Genomic DNA, 24,168 nt, shown 5'->3' on the forward strand with positions numbered 1-24,168 from the left:
AAAAGGTGAAGCAATCGTTAAATATTTCATGTTTTAGTTCTCAATTTAGAAATATTCACACTATGAGGTCCTGAAAGCATCCACAGCTGATTTAGAGCATGTTTTCCCAAGAATTCAACACACACTCCTGACAAAAATCTTTGTACAGTCATGAAATATCTGTCTCGCATTGCACCTGTGGCTAATTTCTTCCCTATCTGCAGTCAGCAGGTTTTGATGTATCACCTGTGTGTTATATATTTTCCAAAATGGTGAGTCCTGCGCTGACAGTCTTTCAGTGTGTGTGATATACACAGGGGCTGAGCATCATGGAGAGAGCGTGGCAGAGGGGGCAGTGCATGTTTGCTGTGGTTCACTGTCAGTTGTGTCCCAGTTAGCAGACAGGCCCGGTCCTCGGGGAGCTGCACACCAGCGCTCTCCCATACATCAGCCTGACAGGCCAAGCTGCTGAAAGGCCGGACGGGGGGCTCGCAGACAAAGCTTGGCTCAGCTTACCCATGAAACAAAAACTCAATGTTATCGGTCTGCCTCAGCCTCCCTCTGATGTCAGAGTGTTTTATTAATAAGAGAGTGCCTGGAAGTTTACCTCCTCTGCCGGTATCATCTGTCTAGACTCCCACCTCATGTACGTGGCGGTTAGTGCAGATACAGCGCTGTCAAGAAACTGCTGAGAAGATTATATTTGATGGAGCAAGTGTTATTGTTTTTTTGTGGAATAGTTTTGAAGTTTTCTTAAGAGATTTAAGTGTGATTTAGAATGATTCCAGTTTTTATTGATAATCTGTGAATGTAGAAACATAACCAGTCATTTTTGAAATACTGCAGCCGGCTCATGAAAGCAGAAGCCGGATCAGAGGAGGGAATGAAACCAGTGAACCATTGTGTCTGTTTTGCATCAAATCCAGCATTTGGTCATTTAGCCCTTTGCCTAATGTGCAGATGAGGGCAGATTGCTTAGCGGAGCCTGCAGACTCTCTCATTCAGAAGATGCAGGGTGTTTGAGCCAGGCCTTGACATGTGTTGTCAAAGGGCCATAACCCCTGACCTTTCCCCAAAGACACTGACCCAGCCTTCCCCCATTCTTTTCACACCATCCAATCACATGCCCTTGTGTCCAGTCCACTGGCCAGATGGCTGTCTGATAAAGGATGCAGGGTTATATGTACAATGGACAGATAACAAACATTACACTGAAATGAAGCTTGATCCCAATAAAATTTCTCATTTTTGGGATGGGTACAGTAATGTTTATCCAAGATCCTGCGTGATTTTTACTCTCACACTGCCAAAAAATTTGGAAACTTGAATTTTGAGTCCTTTTTTGGCTGGACCACAATAACGGGGCCAGCCCTATAAATGTGAATGTCTGTCTCTGACTGACTGACTGAGTGATGAAGTTACACCATTGGTTGGCCGCGCTGCCTCCGGGGCTCTATATGTACAGATATCACCACATTTCAATACATATAAATGTATTAAAATGAACAGATCAGTCTATAATAAATTTTGTTTTATTTTATTAAGTTACATAACAGTTTGGATTTTTATTATATCTACATTACAGACTGAATATCATGATTTACTGCATCTCTCTGTCAATGATTTTTTTTTGCGAGGAATAAAATGCTAGTGGAGCTTTGAGTTGAGATTATTTTATCACAGTACAGTCAGGTAGTTGTGTTGAAGCTGATCTGCTGCTATCAGCAGGCAGAATGATTGTACTGTGTCCTCCCGTCCTCAGAAGTTTGTACTCCCAATTTGAACTTGCCAAGTCCAAACTAGCAAGTACGCAAGTCCGAACTTGGCGTACTCGGTATTAAGAAAGGCCATTTATGTATATGAGAAAGGCCCTATATCAAATTGGCTTCAGTCAAAGCCCAGCGCACTTCCTTGGGGCTTGGTCGCTATGTGTTGCCACTTCCTGTATCCATCGTTTCAAATTCAAAGCCCTTTAGCGTTTCATATATTAGGTTTTGATCTAGTCTTTTTTAAAATGAGTTGCTGCATTGTGCTGAACCTTGTGTATAATAATTCAAATGTTAACTTTTCTGATTAGCATGAAAATCTCAAAGAAAGAGGATTTGAATTGCAAAACCTTCGTTTTTTTTTTTCAATCCAAAGTCAAATACTTCTGAGCATTAACTGTAAAAAAAATATATCCCTAAGAAGTAAGGGCAATGCGATCAATCATCTGAGCAAAAGAGGACTCTGGAGAACTGTGTAGACCCTCCTTAATGGAATGGATATTAAAGCCATTCAACTGAGGCCAATTTATGCCGTTTTTCATCCTATTGTTCTCCTCACTCAATGAAATTAGCCTCAAACCTGGAGCAAACCAATCAAGTGTGTGTCGAAGGGTAAAGGGTTGTGTGTTTTCGGTTTATTAACTGTTATTAAAGTTGATGGATTAATGAGAAATCCTACCTTTCTTCATCAGGTAAAAGCACGAACTTGTTTGCTTGTATGTCCGGGTTTTTATGTGTAGTGAGTATACGAGTGTGTTTGCATGTAAACAGGAGCGTGTAATGACTGGATCAGCTGTGCGAGCCAGATTAAAATGAGCTCACTGCCGGCTCATTTCCATTCCCATCTGTCTGCTGACCTCTAGGAAGCCCTGAAAGCTGACATGGTGCATCCCTTTGGTCCTTGATGGGCCTGTCTGCCCAGCGTTGACCCAGCCAGCTAAGACCTGACCCACCCAGATTCAATTTAGAGTCAGTCATTTGATTCAGATTTAGTGTTTTTCTACATCGTAGTCCTGAAGGCTTTTTATGGTGCAGCAAATCCATGTTTTTGGTAGTTTGAGGCTTTAATTTTCTTTCTCCTCCTCACTCTTCTCTCGGAAACATCATTCTTTTGAGAGCAGTCGCCTGAGTCCCAACCCCTCCCCTCCCCAGTGTCCAACTCCCCACTGACCAGCCCCCCCAGAAGACCATCACCTCGTCTCTGCAGTGCACGCTGGACAGAGCGTTCGGCCAAAGCAGGGACGGCATGTTAGGGGCAAAAGGGTGTCAGGAGCTCCCAGGGGTTGTGGCCTCCATTCTCGCAGCAGTGACCCCATGTTAAAAGAGTGTCAGCTGGGGTTCTGTCATGGGTGATGTGTGCGAAAGACCTGCCGCCTCCTTTGTCTGAAGGCCGGGCTTTCAGAGGCTGTGAAGTGCAGCCATTTCTCTTTGTTAGTGCCTTGTTTCTTTAGGTGGTGTGTGGATAGGTCTGTAACCTCCAGCCTCTCCCAGGGTGGGAAATCTTGTGTCACTGGCTTCCTGGTTCTGTGCTCAAAGACAGATTGGAGCCCAAAGTGGTGTCTGCATGTCTGATAGAGATAGGGATGGGCAATTATTTCAGTATAATCATTAATCGACTTTCAGCAGAATCACATCATCACGATTTGATCTTATTATGTTATATTTATACAAATTTCTATTGTCCAAATTAATGATTCTGGGCATGTCGTAATTACAATTTAACAAAATTAGTTATTGAAGTTCTTGTTTTACACAAACAAAGAGCTTGGCTCATGGAATTACAAACAGTATGTGATTTTGAATGCACTTGTCATATTGTGACATGTGTGGATGTTATGAAAATATCCTTAATAGTATTGTGGTAATGATTTCAACCATACTGTTGTGCCGTACATAGATATATACAGGTCTTATCTCACATTTGTTTAAGCACAGGGGGCCATTTTGATAAAATTGACCACATCACAATATTTTTTACCAACTTTCTCCATAACGACACTGTTATATGTTACTGTTGTTGTTTAAGAAAATATTTACACATAAAATTCATGAGAAAAATCATTAGTTGACAATTAAGACAAATATGAGAAGGATAATGATATTTTTTTTATTAAAAATGGTTTATTGATATAGCACTTATCAAAATCAATGGTTACAAAATGCTTTACAAAAGACAAACATGAAGCAATAACAAAAAATCAAATGAGCAGTGAAAATTTAAACAAATAGAAAAAACACAAGGAGGAAAAAGGACAAATAAAATAGCAATACATGTATATATATATATATATATATATATATACACACACATATTTATATAGGCATGTTATAATATATAACATATATATGATATGTAACACCTTTAAATAAATATGAGAAATATACTGTAGAACAGGATACTGGTCTTACAAGTCTAAGTAAGAGAAAATATGTTACTGTAAGCAGCAATAACTGGAAAACTGAAAAGTCATATTTAAATGGCTGAATTTATGTGACGCTTTTATCTAAAACACTTTACAGTGTTTCTGCTGCTCATTCACCCGTTTACGCTCACATTCACACACACACACTCACACTGATGCCAGCGAGCTTCCATGCAAGGTGCTGGCCTGACCATCGGGAGCAATTTGTGGTTCAGTATCATATCTATCTACAGTAAATAACAAAAACATCAGACAATATTTAGTCGCTTGTGTTGCAACATAAATATTATGCCACTATACTGTATTGCCCATCTGTATTTTTAATAATTTAAAGCGGACGATGTTTTGCTCCGTTCATTCCTCTATAAACCTCGATGACACAGCACAGTGCTAATGTGTGAAAGACTTCTTGTATAACTCGCGGAGTGAGGGAGGAGGATGATTAGTGTTGATCGGTGATGATGAGACGAGGGAGGAGATGAGCGCTGGCTGTGACTGCAGTCAACAAGCCAGTCAGCCGGTCCGTTAGTGGCAGAACAGATGCCTGTTTCGGGTTAGTGTTATTCCACAATCATCATCAATTCCTCCTCGATCACCTCCTGATTTCGAGCTCTGTGATTAAGAGTCAGGCCCATCTGGTGCAGAGACAGGAAATCCTGGAGTCTGCATCTGCTGCTGGCTGAGCTACTAAGCTGCTGCAGTCATGGGGGGTTGGGGGGGTGGTGGGGGGGTTAAACTCTGATAATCCTACATAACTCCTGGAATGCAGAGACCACAGTGCACATCAAAACCGTCATCTTCTCTGGACAGCGTCTTCAGGAGCAGACTCAGACAGACTGAATGTCAGTTGCTTTACATCATCAGCCATGGACTCTCTCCTCCTTCCCTGGCTCGCTCAAAGCATCCTCACAATTTATAACCAGTCCCTCTGGAATTTTGTAATTAGAGCATGAATTAGATATACTGCAGAGAATATGTAACATGGAGAAACCAACAGTCCAATTGCACGTACCAACTCAAGTGCTTTTCTGATGAGACTACAGAGGCCGAAGACACCAGCTGAATTGCAATATTTATCCCCTTAAATTTTCTCTCTGTCTCCTTAATGACCCGCAGCTCTAAGCTACATAACTGTTAGACCACATTGGAGATGTGCTAATGGAGCTCCAGCCAGAGCAGAAGTAGGCCCTGCTGGTGCCATATGACAAATCGGCATGCTGCTCTCGCCTACAATCCGCCCACCGACCACCTCCAAAGATATCAGGAGGATTAGCTCACGCAGCTAAACCAAACAGACTGCTCAGTGTTCAGACAGCATTTGCTCCAAGTCTTGTTCGTGCCTCCTGTTTTGATGGCTAGCAGATCACAATCGGAGCTGCTATCAGTTCACTTGCAACTGGTGCGGTGCCAAGCTGCTGTACAGTTCTGTGTGTGGCTGCGGGAAAAGAGGAAAATGAATGTTTTAGGGATTTACACGACTCCCTTGCTCTTTGGGATATGCATAATTTATTTTAGGATTAGGATGGTTTAGATTAACTTTGAATTCTCTGCTGAGTTCAGAAGACAGAAGGGTGTGAATGCACTTTTGTCTTTGTCTGCTAGTGACATAAAAGCTTCGAGTGCAATTCGGCAGAAATAGTTTGCATTACAGACCTGTTTTGTTTATGTTTGCGCGTGTGGGCAGGTATGTACCTCAACATTTTGAGGCCTCTGTGAGACTCCACACACGCAGAAAGGACTCGTCCTCAGTTGGAGTCTGCTCCGTGCGCTTGTGATTGGAGGGCGGCTGTGGTTGCTAAGCAGAGCTGCTCTTCCTGTGCTAAATAAGAACTTCGTGCTCTCTGGCTGGTGGGCTCAAAGAAGCGCGCCAGAGCACACACACACACACACACATATGTGCGCACAGACCTCACAGTGCATAGACCTACAGTACAGAGACCTCACCCTCCTCCATTCACTGCCCATCCTCTTTCATTGTGACCTCCACACTGTGACTCGACGAGTCTATCCTCCTCCTCCTCCTCCTCCTCCTCCTCCTCCTCCTCCTGCTGCTGCTGCTGCTTTCCTTTCTCCAACTCAGACCTCCTCCTCCTCCACTCTGCATCACACACACTTCTCCCACAGGTCAGCACTGTATAAAGCTCCCCTCTCCATCACTGAGACCTCCTTGTCTGACACCTCCTCTGCCCCGCCACCATCATTCACCTCCTCCGTTTGACACCTCCTCGACCCTGTAGGACACACACACACACACGCAGACACATACACAGACACAGGCTCTCCTCCTCTCCTCCACTGAGATCTCCTACTGCACTCCCCCTCACTCTGCTTTATACTTAGATCTCCACCTCCACTGTAGTGAGCACATGCTGTTATCAGTCTGTATTCAGACTGGCCTACATACGCCGCACATGTTTAACTGTACTGCTCCAGGGGTGTTAGATAGATAGATAGATAGATAGATAGATAGATAGATAGATAGATAGATAGATAGATAGATAGATAGATAGATAGATAGATGTGAAGAGGCACCGCTACTTTGTCAGGATGACCTCATAACCATCCTCTATCGCCTTCTCCAGGCTAGTTTCAAGAGTGCGCTAAATGAACAAATGAGTGGGATCCACAGCTCTCTCCTGTTTCACTATGTGCCATTACAGACGCCTCTGTCTTCTCTCTGACAATCTGCACGTACAGTACCGTAGAGCTCTCAACCAACCATCTCCCAACACGGTTTATTTCTCTCAGCTTTAGTTTCGCAGGAGGTCAGAGCTTCGGTGTTGTGTAGCAGAACAATCATTCAGCGTTGGTGAAAAGCTGCGAGCCCCTGTGTGTTCATCAGACCAGCTCGACATGCTTTCTTGCAGAGACGGAGCAATGCAGCATTGTCAGCAGGCACCCGTATCAAATGAATTCAGCACAGCTGTCCTAGCAGACTCCAATGCAGTGAGGGGGGAAAGTTATTTATTCAGTATTACAGTCACCCCAGGATCCGTCACGGTCACTCTTTGCCACAGCATCATCTGGTCAGGTGGGCTTTTTCCCTCTTTGACCTCGTTAGCCTTGTTTATTACCTCATTCAAAAGCAGAATGTACTGTATCTCGGCTCATTTTTTTTTGTTAGCCGCCGCCCCACCCTGCTCTCCCTTTGCTCTTTCTCTCTGTATCAATAAGCGGAGTCTACATTTAGAGAGACAGGCGTACAGATGGGCCATGGTTGCTCACACGCTGGGGACACCTCTTCCCTCCCACTCCCCCCTTTTTGCAGGTGTCTAATAGTTGAAGGGTCGCCCGCACTGTGCTCGCTGCACCGGCTGCCCAGCAGGGCCGCCTGCCTCCCTGTGCTTGTGGCGTTGACAGGCGTCTGGCTTTATTTCCAGCCAGTCGACAAGCGCAGACACAGACAGGCATGGCCTGAAATAGAGCAGGCTCACCCTTTATCCTATAATGAGGAGACTATTATAGCCTTGTGTCTCAATAATAATAAATAACAATACTAACACATTTAATTTGTACAGCACTTTTCATTCATAGGGTAACTCAAAGTGTTACAGTATTAATAATATAGAGCACACAACATAAAGAAGATAATAATACAAGTTAAGCAGAAAAAGCTTTCCTGAATAGAAAGATTTTCTTTTTTAAAAGAGACGAGGGTCTGTGCTGCCTTCAGATGGTTAGGAAGGCTGTTCCACAAGCGTGGTGCAGCAGAGCAGAAGGCTCGATCCCCCATGGTGTGGACCTTAGTACAGGGGGCCCGGAGGAGTTGGCAGGAGCTGGCAGATCTGAAGGTGCGGGTGGAGGTTTGTGGTATGATCAGTTCCTGTAGGTAGGGAGGCGCATGTCCATTGATGGATTTGTATGTGAGTAGCAGGACTTTGTAGCCAATCCTGAAGGAGACAGAGAGCCAGTGCAATGAAAACAGAATTGGTGTTATACATTCGTGTTTTCGCACGCTCATCAGAATTCTGGCAGCGTTGTTCTGAATGTACTGGAGCTTCTGGATGCTCCTGCATCAAGGATCCCTTTGAAGAGCATATTGCAGTAGTCCAGTCTTGAGGAGATGAAGGCATGGACAGGTTTCTCTGCATCTGACAGGGTTAGAGAGGGGCAGAGTTTACAAATGTTTTTAAGATGGCAGAAAGTGGTTTTGCATAGATGTCTTATATGATCATGAAAAGTCAGCTGAGGGTCAAACCTAACACCCAGATTAGTGACTGAGGAGGTACTTAAGCAGAGTATGGCTGATGTCAAGAAAAGAGTTGAGCAAGTGCGCACATCATCTTAAAAAAAGTTCAAGCTGCTTTTCAGATTATCATCAAAAACTAAGTAATCACCTCTCCTTTTGGCGCCAACGGTCTTAATCTGCCGCACAGGAGTATGTGTTTTAGTGCAAGGTCATGTGACCTTTGATGATCTGAGGAAACTTTTCACTCAAGAGAAGGGAGCCTGCTAAGAATAAATATGAACCGCCATTATATGACCGTTATGGGCTAAAAAAGACAAAACATTCAGATATTTTGAAGATAATGAATTCACTTGTGACCTTGTATCAGTCGAATGTGTTTAATCAAATGCAAAGATGATAGTCTGGTCAGGGCATCTGTCCCATATGGAATGTATGAATAATTCCAGAGGTAATAACAGGGCATTGTTGGTGCACTCATCTTCACAAAGACGCCCATCTCTGCATGTCCATATTTAATTCACCCCTTTCAGCTGCTGAACTGTACAGGCTGCTGATATAATGAGTCCCTCCAAAGAGATTAGTCGCCCTATCATCAACGCAGCTCCCTAATTTCTCTTCCTTTGTTGTGGTGCACGCTGTACGAAATGGGATAAAGGGGCTTGGCCGGACACAGTGGGAGGAAGTGGCTTTTGTGTAGCTAGCAGGTGCAGTGGAATGACAGTGGGGTTTTGGTGAATGTGTGCGTGTGCGCGCACTACTGCATGTGTACGTGCATGCAGTTCTGTGTCTGGCCCCAGCCAGGAGGGTATGTGCTCCATGAAGCCGAGTGCCGCTGAGATACACCAGGAACCTCTGGAGCTCGACTTGAACCCTCAATCACAGGGCTCCTCAGGGGTTTGCAGTAAATTCTTCAGGCGAATGGTTTTCTCTCCCCTTCCTCCTCCTCCTCCTCTTTCTCTCTCTTTCTGCACACATCTGGTGAACAGCGCTAGCACCCCTGTCATCTTTTACTGCGTTGAGGTCATTTCCACCCTATCGGTAAAGTGGAAACACATGATGTGCAGGGTTCGGCCTTAATGGGGTGGGGCTGGCATGGACCAGCACTGACACAGCTTTACGGCCAAGAGCTGCCAAAACAGCCTTTCTGTGGAATGCTTCCGACTTCAAAATTAAAGACATTTGTAGTAAATAAAGTTGTACTTATATTTACCCGACAGATATATACTACTATAATTATTTACATTTTTAAACATGTAGGATGTTTACATGTTTTTCTTCAATGCATGGTTTTAAAGATGTTCTGTGATGAGATGGAGCTCATACCAGCCTGCAAAAGCAGCAAAGCAAAGCTGAACATGTCATTCATGATGCTTTGAAACTGCAAAAAAAAGAGCAAGCATTGTTTGGGCTTACAGAAGGATATTAAGTGCATAATGAATACCAAGTCCAGGAAGACATGTTTCTCCCTTTTGACTTTTTCTTTCTCTGTTCCAAGTTTTATTTTTGCAGTAAAATTCCTCCCTTCAAATGCTTTTTCTTTCTTCATCACATTATTGATTCCAACTGGTGAGCTGGAGAGTTGGGTAGACTTTGGCAGACGCTCTAGATAAAGGGTGTGTCCTCATGTTTAATTGGGATTCTCCTTTAGCAATAAATTATGTGGATTTCCTCAATTCTGCGCCCATTCTTTTCAAATACTTCACACCACAGCTCGCAGTGTTTGTCATTCTCAGGAATCTTAGCTTGTGTCATTTGCGCCATCTGACACATTTTGGTTGATTTCTTGACAGTGCGTGTGAATTAATTGCTCTGCCACTTTTTATGGGAACATTTATTTTTTTGCATTGCACTGAAATGTCTCTGTTTGCATATGAGAAATGTGCAAGCTGTATTTTTATCTAATGTAACCACTGTTTGCAATGACTTAAACAGTTAAAAACATTTAGCCACACTTAGATAATTTGTTACCTAAAGTATTTAAATGGAAATAAACAGTTTTAATGGCGTTTTACTAGCTTGCTACATGGATCTCAATGTGTCTCCAAGCAAATTCCAGTCCACACTGTGGTTTCCATTTTGTGGTAGACAGAGCTGCAGTGTAAAAAGGGTGGGCTGCAGTCAGTCAGTTACTGCTGTCTGTGGGTAGACTACAGGCAGAGTGGCTGCTAGGAGCAGCTGCATGGATTTTTATTTGTGCTGTCCAACAGGACTCCATCATAGACTGCAGCAGCACTCGTTATTGAGGGCACACACTCCTGTACTGCATGCCTCTGTCCTCATTACCTCTGCAGCAGCTTAGCTCTCTGCCTTTGTTCTCTCTCTTGGCTTGAAACTGGAGAATATGGAAAGAAGTGCTGAGGCTGCAGTTAGCTCGGCTGCCCACAACTTCTGCCGCACAGGAGAAAACATAGCACAGACAACCACCGCCACCCCCCCCCCCCCCTTCCCCCTCCCCCAGCCCTCTTGTCTACATATTTCCACAAAGCCAACGCACAGGGGATGTTCTACTTTGATTCATCATCCTGACTTGGATGTAGGCTGGTTTACTTGGTGCCTCTTATATTCTGTTTGTAGTCCTTTATTCCCTCGGCTGCTTGTGTCGTGTGTCTGAATTGAATATTTCATTCTTCCTCTCAGAGATTGTAAATGTATTTGTGTGTTGGCCTACTGACCAAATGCCCTCATGGCCAATCTGCTGTGTGAAAGGTCCCATAGACGTGTTCCTCAGAGGCGTTAAACAGCAGCCGTGCAGAGTGGCTGGAGGGACAGTAAACTTTTATCACACTAATAACCCACAGTCACAGCTACCCTAATGGCTTAGGCAGCCATGCCAGGGGTTGCCTGGAGGTCAGGTTGAATTGCAGGACATAAATGGTAGATTCCAACTGGTAGAACAAATAAAGGAAGAAGAAAAAGGAGGGGCATCTGAGGTGAGCAAAGGGGGAAGAAAGTTGTTATTGGAAGAGCAGATAATCACTTAAATTGATTTGCAGTAAAAGGAAGCCATTGATTGGACCGGCTCTTTTATAACGAGGCGATCTGTGGCCTTTTAACCCGCTTTCCCACCCAACTCTGCACGCTTGCAAACCTTGGAATCGGTCCGAGCATGCCGTCAAAAGGGCACAACTCCTACACAAGTGACAAGTGAGTGAAAAGATTTGTGCAGAGTTTGCCCAGTACTTGGTGAAAACATCGGTCAGAGAAGTAGCTGTGTGAGAGAGGGGATTTGTTAATGGAGTTCAAAACTAAACTTTTTCTCAGATTCCTCTCCCTCTGGCTGAGGTGACTGGTCTTGAGAGTGTTTGTTTTAGGTGAAGTCAGTGCTGGAACAGAATGTTGTGAACCGCAGGCCAGACTGTGGTTCTGCGGTTCAGCTTCGACCTGAATGCAGACGGCTCTGTTTGTTTTGCCTCTCCGTTTCTCAGGGAGAAATCTAGACGCTGCCAAAGTCCTGCACTCACACCCAAGGCACGCAAATAAAACCCCTTCACACAGAAAAAAAAAATGTACCTGGGTGTAGCCGCTACATCTGGACTGCACCACCCCAGTGCAGGGGTACATATCCATTGGTGTCTCTGTCCTTCTCTCATCTTGTAAAAGGGCTCTTTGGGAGATGAGATGGCGTTTGATTGTTTCAGTGGCAGGATGTTTGTGGGTTTTGTTCCAAGCCTTTTCATAAATAGCAGTTTTTATGTTGCTGAGGTCAACTGGTTTTACTAGACTGGAGAGGCAAGTCCAGAGGCAAGGAGGCCTCCCCACCATCTGGCAGCCATAAAAGGGGGAGCAGGAGGTTTTTAGTGGGGGTTTATGGGATGGTAGGGTGAGACACTGAGGGGAGGAGAGACAGAGTGGATGGTGGACTCTGGTTGCCCCCGAGCTGCAAAGCTTCCTCTGCAGTCTGAATGACAGGTCAGAAGTTCATTGCCTTTTTTTCATCCTGCATCTGCCTTGTAAGGTGAAGGAGGTGACGGTTGGTTCAAAGTTCGAGGGCAAAGGAGAGAACGTCTCTGTGAAGCTGTTACTGCTGCCGTGAATAAAAATATATTGATTCAATGAGCTTGCTATATTTATAAGTGTTTCAGAAAACTGTAGCTCAGTGTAGCAACGAGTCCCCTTGTTGTTGCATCGTCGTCAGCTTGTTATGTTATGCAGAAGATGAGACCTGAGTCCTACAGATGGTGCAGAATTATGTGGCTGCGTAAACACTGGTGATTCAATGGCTTGGTGTTGTTTGGGTATGCGTCACCCTCTCAAAGCACTCTGCACACCACAGAGTAACAAACAGTAAGTTGTTTTGTGCGACTACAGACCCAGGCTCTCTCTTCGTCTAGAGACAGTCTTAATAGTCAGGTGGCTTTATTTTGTTTGCACATCTGACTTAAGTGGGAATAACAGCAGCGTTAAGCCATGAAAATACTGGAATTTGAGGCCAGTGAGATTCTCATGGAGATTTCTGTGATGAAGACACTCCTGAGAGTCTCAGTTATGTTCTGCTGGAAGATTTCTTCCCCAGTTTTAAGAGCCGGAGCCGGAGCTGCCTGGTCCATCTGAAGCTGGATGCTCGGCTTATAGGTTTTCCAGAATGGGGTTATCATTGCAGAAGACTGTGCTGCTTTGCTGACTCTGGCACTGATACCTCCCATAGAGATTTCATCTTTTGTTATGCTGCAGCTAAGATGTGTTAACCCTTTAGCCTCTTTGAGATATTTAGGTATTAGAAGGTTATGGAGCTATGTTATCTACTTTGTTATTGTGTGTACATATATTTGTTTCCAATACGAACTCTCTCATTAAAAAAATAAGAGTAAATGTGTTTGTTATATAAATTAGCTTTATTGACCTCTTTCTCTAGCCAGTCAGGGGTCGGGTTTTCAGACCCTCTCCCACTTAACACAGTTCGTATATGAAGAGAAGAAAAGTGCTGACAGCAAAAGAATGAGAGCGTGTTTGGCAGGCACGCCCTTGTAGGTTTCTGTGTCACTCAACTCTATTAAATTTTTAATCGTTTCCTTGCTGTGGTATGGAGCTCAACATGGCTCTGCTCAGCCACACACTGTTTAGGCGGCTTATGCTCTGTTCAACTCATATGATGGGAGAAATAAAAAATGTACAGTCGGGATTTTCTCTCATTAAGACAAAACAATAAAACTAATACAATTAGAGAGTTTTTGCATGTAGCATGTGGTCTCCTCACTTGTATAGGAGATTTTTCAGCAGCATTTTACACATGGAGAGCAACTTTTTAGCTTTTTAGGTTGACTGATGCAAATTAATGGAGCAGGAGTTGATGCTGAGCTAAAACCGATGCTATGTGTCTCAATGGTACGCTCTGGAGCAGACACCACAGTGTAATCTAGTCTAACACCAGAGGCAATTTATATAGCAGCACACACAGTGGTGGCACTGCTGTTCCAAAGTCCTTATTATTGGGTTTATTGGAGTTTCTCCAAAAATTATCATGACAATGCTGTTAAATATACTTCCATTGCCAAGACATTTGATTGCACTTGACAAACTTTAAAGAAAGCATCAAAGGCACCTTCAAAAGCAGCCGCAGTGAAAGAATCCAGCCGGAGATTCACTGAGAGACTCTTAACATACTTCGGCCTGTTTATTCACTCACATTTTGCGTCATGTCAGAGTCTCGAGCACTAAGAAAAGGAGTGAAATAAAGCACTGGCCCTTGATTGAGAGGCTGGAAATGAGGGACTCTGCTCTTGCTTAGTGGTTCCGTCCACTGCAGTGATTCAGGGGATAAAAATGTGGCCTGTGTCTCTTTAAGAGCGCTGGCCTGTCTGCAGAATGCATCAGTCCTGTGGAGCAGACACAGGCCAGGAGGAGGAGGGGGGTGAAGGGAGGAGCGTGGGGCTGTGCGGAGGGAGGAATGAGGACAGGAGGGAACAGCCACAGTCTGGGCTTCCAGCCTCCTGGCTAGACTGCTGAAAGTTATTATTGAGTTCCTGTGTAGGGCCTCCCCTCCCTGTGGCATACTCCTCTGTGTTCACTATGAGGTAGACGGGGAGTGCTGGAGAGGCAAAGAGAAAAATTGGCAGCCTACCATGCCCCTTTGCAATGACCTTATATGCAACAAATAAAGGATAATTTTGTTTGATTCTGTGTTTTTGCAAGGGCGAAGCCTCTGAAAGCCTTGTAAGACTGAGAGCAACCACACATGCTAATAGCCTTACAGCTGCTCGACAGCAGCTGAAACTCCGACCTAGCTCACTGTTGTCTTAAGTTACAGTTTAGCAGACATGTCCTGTTTTCTTAGGAATGGCCTTAACTAGTCAAGACAAGAAGGTTGACGGTTCACCAATGAGAAAGCAGCGAACTAAATCCTCTCCTGGCGTGCTAAGTGATGAATATGATTCAAGGACAGGTGGTGGGAGGACGACAGTCTCCTTTAAATAACTTTGTCTTCACAGTAAATGACAGTCATGAATTTGAAAATATGACTTTTTTAAAGCATAAATGTATGAATAAAGACCTGACAGACCAAGAACAGCTTCTCCAGAGTTTAAATGTTAATTGCAAGACAAGCTAGTTCACATTTTTTGCACTAGTTTGTGTAATTAGTCACTTGTAGGTCATCTTGTCCTACCTGCTGGTCTCAGAGACTGGCTGTCCAGTAAAGGCCATGGAGATTACATAGTTACACACATGCCCTCCTCTCACGTCTGTGCCTGCCTACAACACTAATCCCTGGTCTGCCTTCCCATTTAGCAGCTACATTAGGGCCACAAAGCGCCTGCGTCCTTACAGCTCAGCTCACCAAGAGAGAGACAGACTTTTATGTAATGCTCTGTCCGGTGTATTTGTTCTGAACCTGCTGTTGCTTTAAGCAAGCTCATCTCGCTGACCAGGCTCCCTCAGGTTAACAGCACCCAGCTGCTGCCTGTCCTACTGTACCGAACTTGTCACGGCTCCGGCTCGCAAAAAGCCTGAACCCTTGCAGCACCTGAGGCCCAGTAGGATCCTGCGAGGCCGTTTTTTCCTGCACATATCTCATGTAGGATGTCACATATGTGCCCTGATTAATCCCAGCATGTGTCTTCGTTCATGGTCAGCGCAATCATTCGTCCAGCCTCTGTATTAAAGCCGACTCGGGCAGGGTTTGGAGGAAAGCTGGGCGAGGGGGAAAACCCTGGCGCTGAAATGGGTATTTTGTGGAGTTCTGTTTGTTGAGTCAGAGCTTAGTTGGGCTCTACTGTTATGTGGTTGCCATGGAGAAAAACACAGGCTCTTGTGCAATAAAATCATTCAGGAAAAGACATTTCCAAGAATTTTTTAGAGTCAAGAAACAGACGGCAAATTGCAGAATTCATGAGGTGCTGCGGTCCACCGCCCGCCTCTTTCAGCCCTCCATTTTAGAGCGCTCGTATTCATTTTATGGAAGCTGCAAGGCTCGAGCCCTCTCACCTAATTACTTCTGTAAGCAGATATGTTTTCCTATGAACGGAGGAGGGAAACAAAACCAGTGTTTAAGGATGGAATGTGTGATCTTAGGAACGGATGTTGTGGGTGTTTTATCCCCTATTTCCCTTACAGACAATTCCTTGAACAAGTGGAAACAAGTGAAATGCTATTTGATCTCTGTCAAATATTACTGTGTACACATACTCGCGCTGTGAGGCCCTCGCACATTTGAGTCAGACTGTTGCTCTGCCAGAGAGAGCAGAACATATTCAGAGGCAAATACTCCCAGTGTAGTTTTGAAAATGTGTTGACAGTTAATTGGTTGAACGCTTATAAAACCCACTGGCTTTCTTGTATTTTTTTTCTCAGTTACGTCAAGGCTTCTTATTGCTCTTTAATATGAGGTATTTTATTCTTCCTGTTTCCTGTCTATCTGACTGGACCCATAGCACTTTTCAAATAGAAGAGCTCTCTGGTTGTGCTTCCTTATGTAGCGATGTGGTGAAAAAAGCAAATGATGCTACGCTTTCTGGCTTATTTCTAAATTTGAAGTTCAAAGCTAATTAAACAAAAAGTGACATCAAGTGTCTGCAGCATTAATTTACTCTCAAATTGGTACTTTGATAGCACGTCATTGTTTGATTGGTTTAAAGGGAAACAACAGTCGTGGAGCAGAGATTAGGTTTTCTAACCTGGTGACCAGGGAGGCAGCAGTTCACCAGAATGGCCAGAATGGTATCTATAAATTTCAGCAGGATTTATTACCTTGGTTCAACCAATTAGCTCCCGAGCCGTTCTCAGGACATATTCTGTGTTGGTGAAATGACATCACATGGGACCCTGAGTGAGCACTGACCCTAACTTCACCTCACCCTCTCACAGCTTTTATGGCCTCTTCCCCTAAATCCCCCTCTGCCCTGTCCCGTCCTCTCACACCTCTTAACCTCTGGTATTCATCCCATTTTCATCTTTCCAAATAAACCTGCCACCTGCCCTCCTCTCAACTGGCCACTCAGGGGGCACGTGGTCATGTGGCTCAGCTTACCAGGCACGACGGCACAAACCACAGCTCAGCTGACTGGTGAGCTGCTTTACCGTTTAAAAAGATTTCCAGCCCTGGATGCCTGATTGGTTGCTGGGCTGTTGCTGGTTTGTTTATTGCTGAAATTAGCTGTGTGTTAGTGTGCTGATGATTATTTTTCTAAAATTAATGTCCCCCTCCGCTCCAAATCGTGTTTTGTCTCTTGTTCCTACAGTTGACTGTTTGAGCTTCACTGTGCAGAATGATATACGCACAGAGTTTGACACTAGACGACTGTTTTCACATTTATCTGCTGAAGGGCAAAAGTTTCTCTGTGCTTATTGAAAATCCAATCTCAAGGGGCAGGCCTACAAGCATGATTTGTGACATCACAAATAGTTTAGAAGCCAATTCTGGTCCAATGTTCAACTTATACAACTGTGATGTGGAAACTTGAAGCCTCCAGTGCACACACACCGAGAATGGACTTTACAGTGAAGTAGGAGACATCTTGTGTCCAGGAGTTAAACTTTTGAAATGAAATATATTTGCATATTCATAGATTATGTCATTTTTAATGAGGGAGAGGGAGCAGATGCTATTAATTTTTTTTAACAAGATAATTTTACCTTTTTTTTAGGGAAAAACTATATCAGACACAAATTATTATTCAAAGTGGAGTATTTTATATACATTGTAAAACATGTCTGGAGGGGATCTTTAAATCATTTAAAGCACCAGCATTGTCAATTTTAGTCTGCAATATAACTCAAACTATAAAAGGAAACAAGGTCTAGGTTAGATCTGAAACAATTAGCCGGTTAAGTGATTAGGTGATTGGGAGAAAAATAATCAGCAGCTATTACATGTATTATCATATGTATTATGTGATATATACGAGAATGATTAATACTTTTCAAGCAAAACTTTCTCCAGTTCCAGCTTCTAAATTACTACTTTTCTCTGTCTTATGTGATAGTAACTTTGTGTTTTGGACTGTTAGCAAGACAAATAAAAGGTATTTGATGACGTGACCTTGGGCTTCAGCAAATTGTGATCTACATTTTGCACTATTTTCTGCAATTTTCATTAGTTGAAGTGCTAGTCTAGTTTAATAGAATTGCATGAAGACGGCAAAATGATGGCCAGAAAAAATCCCTGTGAGGATCACACAGGTCATGGAAAAAGAGAGAGTTTTGATTCATTTTGGTTATAAAAGAAAATGAATCTGAGTGTCATTAAGGAAGAAGGTGGTTTGTTTTATTCCCTGTACCCCAGTTGTTAACATGGAGATCTGACTGTCCATCTGGCCTGTCAATTTGTCAGACACTGGAGGTCTAGACCCCGGCTGAGCCTGGTCGGTTGTAACTAGCAGTCCCCAGTTGCTCTCCCTCCCCTCCGTCGTTCTCCCAGGCCTCCTCCTGTCCCGACTTATTCACCGTATCTGCCCTGCGAGGGAGGTGGAGGGGAGTCATCCAGTACCAGGTACAGCGAGTGATATAATGGTCTGTGTATTTGGAGCTGTTACTGTTTGGGTTATGGAGAGGTTATCCAGTGACATTTTAATCGTCTTTCTGCCTTATTTGCCGAGGTATTAGTATTAATATGCAGGATTAAAACTCAGCCGGTCAGACGCTGGACTTGCTGTTTTGTTGTAGAGCAGAGGGGGAGCATGCTAACAGCCAGAATGGCGGCAAAACACTTCCCTGCGTACGGGCAGGGATGTGCTTATCAGTGACAACCCAAGGTTTTTCACTCTGGAGACATCAGACCTCTGACAAGAAGATGGGTCTGTTAACACATCCAACTGTCTCGGAAGGGAGAGAGTTTATCTGTGAGAAACCACAGATTTTCTCTCATCTCTGTCATTACTCTGCTATTACAAACCTACACCACTCTGCTATCCAGTATTTAGACATAAATACCTATTTTTCACTTTTGTTCTTCAAATAATTGTCCTAAAAAAACACTCAACCGATTATACACATAAAGACCAGTTTACTTGTAGTGGAGAGTGCTTCTCAGCCTGTAAAAACAATTGTATGAGGCTCTGGAGGAGCTTTCTGAGGTCTGAGAAAATAACACTGATGATGTCAGAATTTGAAAATTGGAATTATTTGTCAGAAAACCTGCGTTACAAACTGGAGGGTTTTTTACAGACAGGGAGGCTTTAATGAAAGACATTGTGTGGCATCATGGGAAATGAAGGATCCAGCATCTATGAAGTATGACTCTTTTTTTTTCAGTAATCTGTCTTGTACATGTCCCCCAACTTTATGGATGTGCAATACTAAATCACTGGAGAGCCCTTTAAAAGAAATCTATTAATAGACACAGATATTTTGTAGTTGTAATGTATTGAAACTCTGAAGCTTGTTCCACTTCTTGCAAAAAAAAAAAAAAAATCCCATGTTGAGATTCAGTTACATTTCTGACATTATTACAAACATCAAACCAAAATAAAAATTAAAAAAAAAACCTTTGTCAGATATTCACTGTAATCTCATCAAGGCAAACAGTGCAGTAGATTTAATAAATCACTTCCTTGTTCCTCTATAACAACAAATCATTAACGGATGTCCAAGATAAGAGTTATTGAATCAAAACTGTATTGTTTACAGTGTAGTTGATGATACTATAAATGTTGGCATTGCTCATCAGAGTTTGTGCAGAAGCTTTTTATCTGGCATCTGGTTTTTACAGTGTTGAATGACAGAGTATGACAAAGCAGTTTAAACTGTGAATTATAATTATGTCCTAAATTATTATATTAAGTGAATGTAAGGTTACAGATAATTTAAATACACAGATGCACCACCGGCAGATGAGAGTCAGTGTAAAGCCAAGGGATTAAGCTTGCATGGCAAAGATGGCGTTGGCACTGCTGCACAACAGAGATCAGGTTCTGTGAAGGCATGCACACATGCATAAAAGTCAGGATACAGCCAGAGAAAACTCTGTCAAATTTCTGCAATACTGCTGCAGGAGACTTGATGAAATTATGAAAAAATGTTTTCGATTTGTAATTTCGAAATAACAGTAAAAGCAGCTAGATTGCATTGAGAGTTTCTGTATTTTAAGTGTGAGAAGCACTCAGTCAGCCTATCTGGAAACCATTTGAGTTTAACCAACAAAAGACTCTTTCATAGCTTTCACTAAACTGAATTCAAGAGCACGTGGGCAATCTTATTTACCACTGTGTATTCTAGTGATGTTGCAGCTAAAGCTACCTGGTCAGAGCTCTTTCTTGGATCCTGTTGAATAGAAATGAAAAATATCAGTAGCATTTACATGACTCCAAATATTTAATTTGTTTGGCTCTCCACCTGAAACAAATCACTCTACTCAATTACAGTGAGACGTTTTATACCCAGAATCAACCAAAACCAAAGTAGTAATTGGCTTATAAATCTAATTTCCTCGCGAGTTCTCAGACACTCTTTCTTCTTTTATTCATGATGTTCCTGAAAGTTGCGTGAATAGACTTCAAGTCAGAATTCATTTTGGTCTTTATGAGCACTCAATTCAATAAGCGTAGGTCAGCTTCCTCTTTCTCTGTCTTTCTCGTTAACCTCTATCCCCTCCGGCCTCCTGGTTAGCACTGCAGCTGCTCCTACGTTATGAGTGTGCTAAATGTGAATAGAAGCATAAAGGCATTGTGTATGTGTGTGTGTATGTGTGGTATGTCCCAGTGAATGTGCAGGAGTGTGTGTGTGTGTGTGTGTGTGTGTGTGTGTGTGTGTGTGTGTGTGTGTGTGTGTGTGTCTGCCTTATTGGTTTGCAGATACAGTCTTGTGTCTTCCTTCAGATCATGTGGTCTGATGTTTAATTCTCTTGTTCCAATAGTACAGCGGGGGGGCCCAGACAACTATCTGCTGAATTTGGCGCTATGTGCGTCTATAAATACACCAGTCACAGAGCACGTTTCATTTCCTAAGATAACTTTGTCTCACAACCATACCAAACATGCTCATGCTAATAATGTATAATCTGCAGCGATATCTATTTCATGTCTTTTAGTTTAGGGTCGCCCCCGTCTGTTGAAATAACTCATGATCCCTTTTTACTGTGAGGTCATCCTCTGAAAGTGAGAGTGATTTTGACACCACTGTATACATACTGTAACAGAGGCAGGCAGGTCCTGTTGTTATGGTTGCCATGTTTGGACCTGAACTGGAATTCATTTCTCACCGAGCAATAGTACAGTAATCTTTCTTTTTGTTTGCTGTCACCAGTCAGGTGATCTTTTTGCACACACAGGCAGTTCATTGTATTCAGAACATTTTTTTTCACAATGAAAACCAGAATTAGACATGTCATCAAAAGATTAAAGAGAATACAGTGTGTCTTAGTTTTGATTCACATCTGTGTGCATTGTATGATTGCATTTAATGAAGCAAATTAAACCCCAAATAATACATAAACAGTATTTCTCCACTGCCAAAAATCTTCTCCACCTTATTGCAGAGCCCTAAAAACAGCTTTTTTCATTAATTTTACATAAATCAGGTCTTTATCTTGGAGCAAGGTTCAGCATTAAGATCAAGAAAATGAAATTCCACTTTAGAAAATCCATTAAAACAATGTGATTTTAATTGGAAATATATAACTGGCAGATATGTTCACTCATTTTAGGGGTTAAGGACTCTATTACAAATAGAAATAACTTGATGAGAAAGATATTTTCTCAGTGTTAAAATGACGATAATCCACATTTTTATATAATGATGGATCAAATAAGTAGTGTGAGTAGCTGGTAGTGACGAACCCACCTTACAGAATTATCGCCGACTCTACAGTTCCCCTCAGCTCTACGGACCTTTATAGCGTCTTTAAGCTCTTCGTTTTGGTTCACTCTCACCACTATCATACAGTAATGTCATTTCTGGATCCAAAAACTGACTGTGTGTTACTGACATAAAAGTTAGCCACTAGCTGGTGAATTTAGTGGAGCATTTAGCAGCTAAAGAGCCAGATATTTCCCTCAAGTGATGAGTGGAGACAAAAACAGACCTAAAAGGAGAGTTAATATTGGACTTATATTAATCAAATTAAAGCTAATGTTGCTCTGTATGCTAACGAGTTCCTCTTATCCACTTAAAACATAATAATATGTCAGTGTTTTGTTTATGGCTTGTTTCCACTGCCCCCAAGTGGCCAAAAATCAGTAATTGCAGGTTTAAAGTTAAGTTAGTTTGTTTTTATAGCTCAACATCACAGTCTGTAGAACATGCAGTGAAACACAACACTACAGTATATCTTTAGACCTTGGATGAGGAAGAAACCCACAAAAAATTAAAAATAAATACACATAGAAACCTCAGGAAGAACAACAGAGGAAGGATCCAATATGTGTATATGAAGTAGAGAGAAGAAGCTGTAGTAAAATGACAATATGGAGAAACAGAAACAAAGAGCAAACATATATGAAGACTGTTCTGAGGAATGACCCTAACTGGATCCTCAGGGGTCAGTAGATCTTGCGTAGTATTAATTTTCCACACACAGCTCACTTATGAATGGTTGACACATGCAGAACACTGCTTTAACGCTGTTCTCCTGCCTTGAAGCTATATGTGTCAAGCTGTATGGACCCGATGAGATATTTTCCACCTTTAGGAACAGCAGCTCATCCTGGGTCCGCCTCATCAAGTCTCAATCCCAAAGACAATTAGGACAATCCAATAAGCTTTACTGTAATGCCGACCTTATGTCAAGCCCTGCAGCTCTCTTTGTATGTCCATACTGTCGTGGCTCAGTTCAGCTACATAAATAATATACCCTAAAATGAACAGCAGCAGCATGATGAGGACCTGGACACAGCAGAGACAGAGCAAATTGATAAATTAAGCTAAGATTTAGAGAGGGGAAATGGGAGCTTGTGCCGTATCTGTTTGGAGTAGGGATGAAGTTTCAGGGATATTCTGGGCAGACACCAGTAATTTCCCCCCAGCTGTTACGAGGTGACCACAAGGCTTTATATAAATCAACGGACTGTCGTACAATTTATGCAGAGCGAGAGTTGAATAGAAAGCTCAAGGCATCCCTGTGACCATCCACACCACTACAGGGATCAGATTACTCAAACTAGTATTCTCTCACTTCCAACTAAGGCCGTTACCCGAGCGAGCCGTGCCAGTTGGTGTGCCCTTGAGTGAGACAGCGCCCCACTAAGCACATGTCGATCTGGGGATTACATTCAGGGGTTTAGGAGGGGAAAGGAGGCCGTAATCTGAAACTGTTGTGTCTTGTTGCTGTGCACTTTTCTTAATGCCATGCTATCATGCAGCATGCGTCGGTATTGTATGACTGTTGCCTGAGGAAGTTCAGCTGGGGAGACTATTTTTGTCTCACCAGATGAGTGCTGCTCCATGTTTTGTTCCTCGCTAATTTCATTTGAGTTTTTTTAGCGCCACCACAACAGATGCTAGAGGTTTCGATTTTAGCCTGCCATCACTGGCTTCCCCGTGAGAAAGACATGAAAATGTCATGTCAAGATTACATAAAGGGTCATTAAGATATTAAAGGAACGGTTGGACATTTTGAGAAATATTCACTTTCTTGCCAGCAGTTAGACGAGTAGATCAACACCACTCTCATGTTTATACAGTAAATATGAAGCTACGGCCTGCTCTGTTTAAAGTTAACAAAATCTGCCTACCAACACCTCCTGGAAGTTCCAGCCCAGAAATATAGTCCAGCACATCCAGGTACACAATAGACATGTAGGCTATTCATTGCTGAGCTTCAGAGGTGCTAAGCTAAACTAAGCTAACTGACTGCTGGCTATAGCTTCATATTTATCCTATTAACATGTGGTATTGATCCTCTCATCTATCTCTCAGCAAGAAAGCAAATAAGCTTATTTTCCAAAAATATTCTGTTAATATGTTAAAGGATAATTACAATTATTTTTGTAGCTTTGGCTCATTCCTATAGTAATATATAATATTATGTATAAAAATAAATTTGTACTCAAGTTTTTTGCTGAAATCTGAGAGCACAGCGGGTTTGGCGAGACAAGATTCATGAGCAGTCAGACAATCAGACAGGTTCTAAAGAAACCAACAGGTTAGTCAAGCTTATTTAGAAGAGAAAACAAAAGTGAACAACAAAATTAGTATCCAAAAATCCGTCACATATTTACTTTGTTCAACTTGTTTCAACTTTGACCTACTATACTCGTGCAGTTTTCCTGTGCAATGAAGGATTATTACCAACATTTCTCGTGCCCTCACTTTGAGTTTTACCTCCAAATAAATTGGTTTAGCTAAACTTCTGGCTTTTTCACAACCTGTCTGATTGTTCATGCTTCTTGCCCTATCTGACTTATTACTGTAAAAAAAAAGAAATCCAATTTATTTAACTCCTTTG

General features: G+C 42.6%; 1 protein-coding gene across 1 annotated transcript in view; it reads left to right on the forward strand.

Moving 5' to 3' along the window:
- The window catches only part of skib (v-ski avian sarcoma viral oncogene homolog b), a 34,164-nt gene that overhangs the window by 2,228 nt on the left and 7,768 nt on the right, over positions 1 to 24,168 (forward strand). The gene's annotated exons all lie outside the window — the stretch shown is intronic.

Source organism: Thunnus albacares, chromosome 4, assembly GCF_914725855.1.
Source record: "Thunnus albacares chromosome 4, fThuAlb1.1, whole genome shotgun sequence".
Classification (NCBI taxonomy): domain Eukaryota; kingdom Metazoa; phylum Chordata; class Actinopteri; order Scombriformes; family Scombridae; genus Thunnus; species Thunnus albacares.